At 35.0% G+C, this 9,896-nt stretch overlaps 1 pseudogene; it reads left to right on the top strand.

The window, feature by feature from the left end:
* Nucleotides 1-408: 408 nt before the first annotated feature.
* LOC109676442 (olfactory receptor 7E24-like) lies at nucleotides 409-1,373 on the top strand (annotated as a pseudogene).
* The last annotated feature ends 8,523 nt before the right edge of the window (nucleotides 1,374-9,896 follow it).

Raw genomic sequence — 9,896 nt, 5'->3', positions numbered from 1 at the left:
AGGAAATTTTTAATAAACAAATATGAAAAATAAATATATTAAAATGAGAACATTTTGCTGCTTCTTAGATTCATTCCATTAGAATTATGTTTTCTTAAAGGGAGATGGATATTCCTTACTCCATATCTTTTAAAAGAGTAGGTTTTATTTTACTATGATCATGAGCTTGTTATTTCTTTTATTTTTGGCCTTCTAACATTGTTGAGTGTCATTAAAGTACAGATGTATATGAAGAGCCATAGTTAAAGAATTGTAGAGGATTTGAGCTGTCACAATTGAGGAATACTTCTGAATATTTTTGGCTTCAAGAGTGAATTCTAACCTGTGAATACTTGAATTCAAAATATACAGTGTATTTATTTGTGTTTTTTCATTCCTTTTTAAAAATCAATTTTCAATAGGTGTCCAAGCAAAACAAAAGCACAAAATCTAACAAGTGTCTCAGAATTCCATCTCATGGAACTCTCAGAAGATCCCAAACTGCAGCCCATTCTCTTTGGATTGCTTCTTTGCATGTATTTGGTCACGACATTTGGCAACCTGCTCATCATCTTGGCCATCATCTCTGATTCCCACCTCCACACCCCTATGTACTTCTTCCTCTTCAACCTTTCCTTAGCTGACATCTGTTTCATCTCTACCACCATTCCAAAGATGATTGTGGACATCCATACTCAGAATGGAGTCATTTCCTATGTGGCCTGCCTGTCACAGATGTCTCTCATTATTATGTTTGGGTGTACGGATGATATGCTTCTGTGATGGCCTATGACCAGTTTGTGGCCATCTGTCATCCCCTGCATTATTTAGTCATTATGAACCCTCGCTTCTGTGGCACCTTAGTTTTTGTTTCATTTTTGTTTAGCATTATGGATTCCCAGCTGCAAAATTTGATTGCCTTACAATTTACCTGTTTTAAGGATATGGAAATTTCTAATTTCTTCTGTGACCCTTCTCAGCAACTTAACCTTTCCTGTTCTGAAACCTTTATAGGCAGCATAGTGATATATTTTATTGGTTCAGTATTTGGTTTTATTCCCATCTCAGGCATCCTTTTCTCTTACTACAACATTGTTTCTTCCATTCTAAGAATTCCATCATCAACTGGGAGGTATAAAGCATTCTCCACCTGTGAATCTCACTTGTCAGTGGTTTGCTTATTTTATGGAACATGGCTTGAAGTGTACCTTGGTTCAACTGTATCCCATTGTCCCAGCAAAGGTGCAGTGGCATCATTAATGTACACTGTGGTCACCCCTATGCTGAATCCCTTCTTCTACAGCCTGAGGAACAGAGACATTAGTAGAAGCCTGAAGAGGCTCAACTGTAGAAAAATCTTAACTCAGGACATGTGGCATCCATTTGGAATATAGGTTAGAATAGGCAGCAACCAGAAAGCCTATACCTATAAAAACTGCATCCTATCTCTCATAATTGTTAAGATTTATGACTTTAATTTATTATGTTTCCTAGTAGAATGGTGGGTGACAGAATTGAGAGGGGAAGCATTAATGATTTTTCAAATTGGTGCAATGCTTCAGTCTAGGAAAATAAAATGTTACTTTAGGATGATGACAGTGATGGTGACACGAACATATCAGTATAATTTATGCCATCAAATTGTGTGCTTAAATGGTTAAAATTGTACTTTTTCTTACATGTTTTACCAAAATGAACAAAAGAAATAAAAATCCTAATGACTTTTAAAAGAGAAAGAAATGGGAGATTGCAAGATTCGAAATTAGTGACATACAACACTTTCCTGCATCTCCATGAATCTGAAACAAAATCGCCAGATTTATGTATGGCTCAGAGGGAGTTCAGTGGCATGGAAAGTCAACGTACAGAAAAAATAAACAATAGATAGAAACCAGATGATAACCAGAAAACCTGAACTTTAGGTTTAGGGAAGAAATAATGAACCTTGACATTGAGCTCTGAGAAGGATTGTAAGGAAAAGTGAGAATCTTGTTGAGGGAGGCTACAAGCAAAAGACAAAAGGTATCCCATGGGAAGACCCACAGGCATACACCAGTGGGTCTACATGCTACAAAAATATAATTTAAAACAGGACATCTACAATACTCTGCAGTAAGCAGATGCTGGTGAAGCAGCCCCTAGCAATTCTTAGCTTGCTTATTGGTGAGGTGAAGAGGGGGCATTGAAGCAGATGTCTTAGTCAAAGCCCTAACCTGAGGAGAGAAAAAGACTCTAAATTTTTTTTATTTTTATGCCCCAAACTCATCCATTCACTGTCTTAGTGAGTGACCACCATGAGAATCAGTGTGAACCCATCAGTGGACACATGGATGTAAACACCGGAACTGCAGAACAAACTGGATTCTCACAAGAGGAGAGAAAGCAGATGTCTGTAAATATGAGCCAGGTGCTAAGATGGAAAAGTCCAAGACTAGGACACTTGGCATCAGAGTCCTGGTGCCTTGTCCAGCCAATGTGGCTGCTTTGATTTGACTGCCTTGTACAATTCCAAAGTGCCAGAACATTGGTGAATAGCAGCTGTGGCTTAGAAATTTCACATAGTAAACAAGAGTAGACAATGGACCTCTGGTGCTAAGAAGCATCCATCCTGGGGGTTCCTCAGTCTCTGCTAGTTGGTGTAAGCAGTCTGAGGCCAGCTCCTGTGCTTCCTGAATCAGGAAGCCAGCACACATGAAAACACTGGCAGGAATTCAACTCAGCAGGGAAAACAGGTCAAGAAAGGGATCAAATCATTGTTTTCTCATCATGAGGACAAACATGAAATTTGGGTAGAGGTATCAGAGGATACTGATAGGTAAAGTGTCATCCATGAAGACTGGAAGTTTCTGTGATTGCAGCTCACAGGAGTCCCAAAACTGCTTCCCTTCCACACTAGTTCTACTTCCCACAGGCGTCTCATTCATGACAGAAGAAACTGGGTGTCTTTAAACTGTTTCCTAAACTTCCCAAAGGATGAGAAATATAGTCACCATAACATTGTGAGCTTATATGGAGGAATTTCTAAATCCCAGGATCTGAGTGATGTATTCTATGCAATTTGTATCATTTCATTTGCACAATGTTTGTCAAGTATAAGCCCCTATATTAATATTATGTTACAGAACAAAGGGGCGCTGCATTTTTATGTAGTTTCTTATAAGTTATTGAGTAAAAAGTATAGAAATTTCTGATTTCAGCACCTGGGCATCAACTTTAGAGGTTAAAAACATTGCTTGTTGCCAATAATATTATCTGACAGGAAAAACCCAGCACCTCATGTTCTCTTTTGCTTTCCATTTTAATTTTTTTTATTTTTGTGCTGTGGGGACATAGTGGCATTTACAGAAGTTCTTACAATATATCACATATATTTCTGTGTTCCTTCTTACTCTACCAGTCTCACTGGGACACACCAACCCTCTGTATTGATTATCAGTGATGCTTTCTTTTCTCCACTATGTGTTCTTAGAAAGGTCACATAGGTTTTGATGAAAGCGTGGGTCAGAAAATTACAGATAATAGTAACAGGGACATGTTCAAAATTTCTACTAACTCAATGGTTAGATATCAAGAGCTAAATTAAACAAATTATTGTCTTTCTTTTCAGTCTCCAAACCATTTAGCTCCCTTGAGGTCCTAAGAAGATCGTAGAATGTAAATTTTCAATTTTGGGTCTATAGAGGTAGCACACAGTGAGATATGTTTTAGTTCTTCTAAAGAGAAATTCTTTCCTTTGTTTAATTTATAATTCATAAGGTTTACTGTAAGAAATGTTTAATTTCTATAAGTAAATAATTCCAGGAACTATCTGTCTTCAATATGTTTCCTTAGAAGAACAATTGGTGATTTTATGGTTCATTTGGTGGCCACATATATGAAGGAAGTACTTTCTTTCTAATTTTTTTCAACTTTTTTATTTGTAAATTTATTTCTTAAAAATTGTCAGATAACATTTTGGAGTTTATTGTGCATAAAATGATGTCTATAACAGTTAAATCAAGAAAAGTAATGAAGAATTATCTCACAGAGTAGTCATGTTGGTTGGGGAGAAGACTTGCATTTTTCAAGAATGCAATGTATGACCATTAGTGATGATTATCATAGTGTAAAATCTATCTCTTGCTCTTATTCCCCATATCTAACCGTAATTTTGTATTCTTGGCTCAACACACCAACATTGTCCCAATCTCTTTGTAATTACCTTTTGGTTCTCTACTTCTATGATATCAACTTCATAAAATGCACATATGAATGGAAAACTGCAGTGCTCATCTGTATGTACCTGGTTGATTTAATTTAGTACATGTTCTTCTCATCCATCAATGTTGATGTGAATGACATGAAGACATGACATATATATCAAGCTTTTAAAAAAATCCCTTTCATGGGCACTCAGTTTGACCCCATATGTTGTTTATTGTGAATAGTGCTGCAATAAAAATGGTAGCACATGTCTTTTTCATAGAAAGATTTTATTTTATTTGTTGATATCCTCAGTAGTGATATTGGTGGATCATCTCCTATAGCTTTGCTGAATTTATTTATTAGTTCTAACATATTTCATAAATCTGTTGGATTATTTGTATGTAAGGTCTGTCGTCTACACACTGGGACCTATCTAAAAATAACTAACACAAAAAGGGGTGGTGTTATATATGGCTAAGTTGTAGAGTACTTGACTAACATGTACATGACCCTAATTTAAAATCCTATTACTATCCCCCCTCCCTGAGAATAAACTACCTAAGAATCTGGCATAGTGGAAAACAGCTGGAAATATCTGAAAATACTTTGAAGATACTTATCATGCAACAATTCAAACAAAAGGTAGTGTGATTTATTTGTTTAAAATAGAATTTAGTTAAACTGAAGGGAGTGTTAGGTCATCTTGGGAAGTATATTAAAAAAATTATACTGGAAGCCAATAGTATATCTTCCAGGAATCTAAGTGTGCTTCAAATTTAGAACATCTGTTTACATTAATTTATCACATAGATATAGTTTAAAACTACATTAAAAATCAAAATACATTTTTTAATTTTAATGGCAGTTGAAAATGGTGGTCTTAGATGGCATGGGAAAATGCCTGTATTTCAGAGTGAGAAATGGACACTCTGAAATGAGAAATAAACAGTACATAAATTTAATATAAATAATGCTGATTTAAATGTGAGCAATAACATTCATTTGACTTTGGGGACATAATAAATGACAGTTAATAAGCAAAGAATTTCTCCCAAGGAATTTTCAAATGAATGCTTAAGTTGAAAAAAAAGAAAGGGGACATATATATTATATTGTAAAAAATTAATGCATCATTATTTCTTTAGATATGCAGATGAACTCTTGGATTCAGAATCCTGACATCTCTGAAGAAGCAACTCTGAGTAGGTCCTTCATCATCCATGCTAAGAAATCCCCTAAGGAAATTGTTCTCAAATTTCATACAGGTGGAAATAAGATTCATCTGGAGTTCCTGTTAAACACAATTACATTGCCTGAACCCTAGAGTTTATGACTTTGTGGTTCTTGGGTTAAGGCCAAAAACTTGAATGTTTATTGAGCTCCCTGTGGTTTCTAATTATGCTGGGCTGAAGACAAGACTTTGAGATCCATCATTACATATGTATTCTTATTTCTTCAATCTGAGGAAAGTTTCCCTTCCATTGTTTACTTTTCTATCCAGTCCTAATCCCTAGAGTCTCCCATGGAAACTTCTGTTTGCTCTGGCTCTTCTCCCACAATGACTTTTACTCAGAAAGTTCAGGGAGATATTGCAGCCAGGGAATTCTTAGAATGTTTCACTTGTAGTTTCATGTTGGTCTTCCTTAGGGATATTGGGAAGGCATTTGAACTTTTCAGGACTTTGGGTGTTGAATTGTCTGAGTATCTCACTAATAAGCCATGCTGTCATCCTTCTAGTCTTTAAAAAACTAAGCTTCCTTAGAGAAGAAAGAGAAACTGTCTGCCACCTTTGTTTGTATGAAGGTAGCTGGGGTGAAGGGAAAATTTATTTTCTCTAATCTTTGCTATATATTATGTACAATAACTTTCAGTAACAAAATACTTCTCAAAATTAATATGCTCCTTTATCTCCTTTCAGAAAAGTCTCTGTAGGCTCCTTACAATACTGCACTAATTGTGGAATTATGTTAACATAGTTTAATTTCAGTGGATGGAATTTTTCCCTGAGGGATGTGCTAATGCTACAAGGACTTCCAACACCCTTGACTCTCAGAATATTCCATTATATGAAAAATGAGATACTTTCAAGTCATAGCAAAAAACCTACAACTCTGGAATTTGTACAGTGAGAGAACTAAATGCTGTCTAGGAAGCATATTGAGGAAAATATTCATTTTAATAAACTTTAGCTTGCCTGAAAAATTTTTGCTTTGTATAACTCTGTGAACATTTATTCCTATCCTGTAGTTACAACAGAAATCATGAGATGCATGAGAAATGTTCCTACATGAAGAAAGATAACTCAAAATTTGTGACTTTGCTACTGAAAGGTGTTCTTTGAAGTATAGAAAAGTCTTTTATGATTTTGGGGGTACATAGTCTCACTGAAGACATCCAGGGAGAGCTATTATAGTGGAAATAATAACATTTCATGTGAGTTAAGTTGAGAATAGAGTTAACAGTGTGGAAATGGAATTATCAAATAGAAAGAAATTCCCCCCAAATTGGGGCAATACAAAAAAGAAAGCATAGGGCTATGAATAAATTTCAGTTTTTATTAAAAATTTGGAAATGCCTCTAATAGCATAGGAAATGGTTTTAATGACATTTAATTTCACTGTGTGCAGACACTAGATTATAGAAAATAAAGGAGATATAAGTAGTACTGTAAATTCCCTAAAATCCAATCAGGGATTGGATCAAAACTAAGTAGGAGGTTTTAAAGAAGTGATCACCATCAAAATAATTACACAAATAGTTATATAAGTGAAATGGTGCTTAATGATGTGATGGATAGGTACAAATCCCAATGAAAGAATTGGGGCCTTTCATTGAGGCTCTTGAGAACCAATGAGCAATATGAGGTTCTATAAATGAAAACGGAAGGATCACGGATCACGGTTGGATTCATCTTAGAAACTTCTTGTCTTTCATTAGCTCCTAACTCTCCAAACAGAAACTATTCTTTCCTTGTGTATAAGTAAATCATTATTCACTTCCCCTAGTACAAACTATTACAACCTAATTCAGACATTTGTCTGGTAATATAAGAGCACTACTGAGATATTGTGTAAATTGTTCAACTCACGTTTCAAGATTAACATGACTTTTTCTTAATCCTCATTAAAATCAAGTTTTCCATATTGTAGCCATAGTGTTAAAAAATAGCACCATTGATTCTGTCACCCATGGAATTTTTTACTTCACTGTTCCTAAACTGACCTGTCTGTTCTATTTGTCTTCTCCTAATTGCCTAAAGTTCTGTTTCTACCACCAATTTCTCTCCTAATGTGCAGACTACAGAGGAATTTTTTGTGGTAAAAATGCATAACATTAAATTTATATATTTATCCATTTTTATTTGTATATTTCTATGACAATAGTGCAATCATCACTGTCATGAATTTCCTGAACATTTTCATCATCCCAACTGAAACTCTGCAGTTATTAAAAATAATTTCCCTTTTCGCTTTTCCTCAGGCCTTGGTAACTGCTATTCTATTTTATATCCTGTACTTCTATTAGTGTACTCAAGGTCTTAATATCATTGGAATCCTCTAGTTTTTTATATTTTGAAAAATCAGTTCTTGAACTTCGGATATCTCTTTTCTTTTCCAATTTTGTTTCTACCTATAATCTATTTCCAGGGGTATTACTCCGTTTTTGAAGTCGTTCAGACCTAAAATCTTGGAGCAATGCTGTGCTCTTCTTTTTCTCTCAAGAGGAAACAATCCTCTTGATTGTACCTTGAAAATGGCCCAAACCTGTCACTTTCCAACCTTTTCTCTACTATTTTCACTGTGATATTAGCTATGCATTTTCAGCTAGATTTCTGCAATCAGCCTCAAGCAGCTCATTGTCTGCAATTACACAAATTGTCTCTTAAAATCTTAAGTGTGATGAAAATGTGTAATACCTGGAACTTTCATTCATAGCCATTGGGAAGTGAACTGGTATGAACACCTTCAAAATTGATTTTTCCTCCTATTGTAAAGTAAACATAAGCTAAATGTCTGTAATCCTAGCTACCCATTGGGCACAGATTAGGGAGTTCATGGTTTGAAGCCAGCCTGGGAAATACAGTGTGAGACTCTATCTCAAAAAGACCCATCATAAAAAAAGGACTGGTGGCATGGCTCAAGGTATAGGCCCTGAGTTCAAACCCTAGTACCAAAAAGAATTAAGCATTAATTAACCATATGACTCAATAAATGTACTCGAAGTTGTCTACTGAAAAATTAAAATTCATATAAACAGAAAAAAACTGTGAACAAATGTTCTTAAGACCACGGTTGTACAATCCCACATATTGTTTCACTATATGATATTTTGAAAAGGTGAAAGAGAGAAAGAGAGAGAGAAAGAAAACAGGAGAACCATCAAGCAGTTAAGTAGATGCACATACATGAGAGTAAATACTAGCTGGAAATTATAACAAGGGAATTTCTCAGGTGAATACACCCAACCTATGTATCCAGATACCAAATTCCTTGAATGCTCAAGTGGCTTATACAGTTTGCAAATGCTTGCATGCATTGAAATTATTTATGGATTACTTATAATGCCTAATGTTATGCAAATGTCATATACTAATAAGAAAAATGAATGTGTTCAATAGAGATTCAATATTTCATTTTGGCAGTTCTGGTGTTTGAACCCAGGGCCTTGTGCTTGCTAGGCATGTCGTATACTATATAGGCAATGTCCCCAGCCATTTTTGTTTATCAATTTACACTCAGGCCAGCTTGGATTACAATCCTATTTATGCTTGTGTAGCTTTATGACAGGTGTGTGCCACCACTCTTAGCATTTTATTTGTTGAGATGGGAATTCCTGAACTTTCTGCCTGGGCCGGCCTTGAACTGGGATCCTTCCAAGCATCTCAGCCTCCCAAGTAATTAGGATTCCAAGTGTGAGCCACATCACCTGGCCAAATTATCTCTTTTAAAAAATTGCTTTGTTCAATAGTTGGTTGAATCTGGGCATGTGAACCCTGACAGAGAGGGCCAGCTGTGTGTGGTATTTATTTACATAAAACTATAGTAAAGAATTTATTCTCTATTTTTAATTTTTCCTTTTATTATAGCTATTAATACATTTTAGTTACACAAATTAATGGGTTTCATGGTGTCATTTTTGCACATGAATCTATCTATCTATATATCATCTACTTATCTATAATCTATCTATCTATCTATCTATTTATCTATATCATATATATATATATATCAAGTTTGATCATGTCCAAACTCTCTTCTTTAAGTCTTAACATGAAAGTCTAATTGTATAATATCTGGGCTAAAAGTAAAACATTTTTGATGCATGCTGCCAGTTGCTTTCCAGAAATTCCCCCAAAATATGGGTCCAGCAAATCAATAAAGGTAATACCTCACAAAGCATACTGAAGAATGAAAAAATAAATCACTGCAGTATATAAATCCAAATCACATGACAAAATTCCAAATCCTTTATCATAAAGAAATCTCTCAATGATTGAGGGCAGAAGAAATGTACCTCAGCACAACAATGACCTCATGTGACAATACAACTATCACAGTATTCAATAGGGAAGTCTAAGAACTTTTCCTCTGAAATCTGTAGGAAGACAAAGATGAGAAGTCTCACCACTTCCACTTACTAATACTTGAAGCTCTAGTGATATCATTTAGGCCAAATTATTAATTAAGAGACAACCAAACAGAATAAGAGGAAGTCAAGCATTTAATTTATAA

The sequence above is a fragment of the Castor canadensis genome, chromosome 14, assembly GCF_047511655.1.
Source record: "Castor canadensis chromosome 14, mCasCan1.hap1v2, whole genome shotgun sequence".
NCBI classification, from domain to species: domain Eukaryota; kingdom Metazoa; phylum Chordata; class Mammalia; order Rodentia; family Castoridae; genus Castor; species Castor canadensis.
This window is presented reverse-complemented; position numbering and strand designations above follow the sequence as displayed.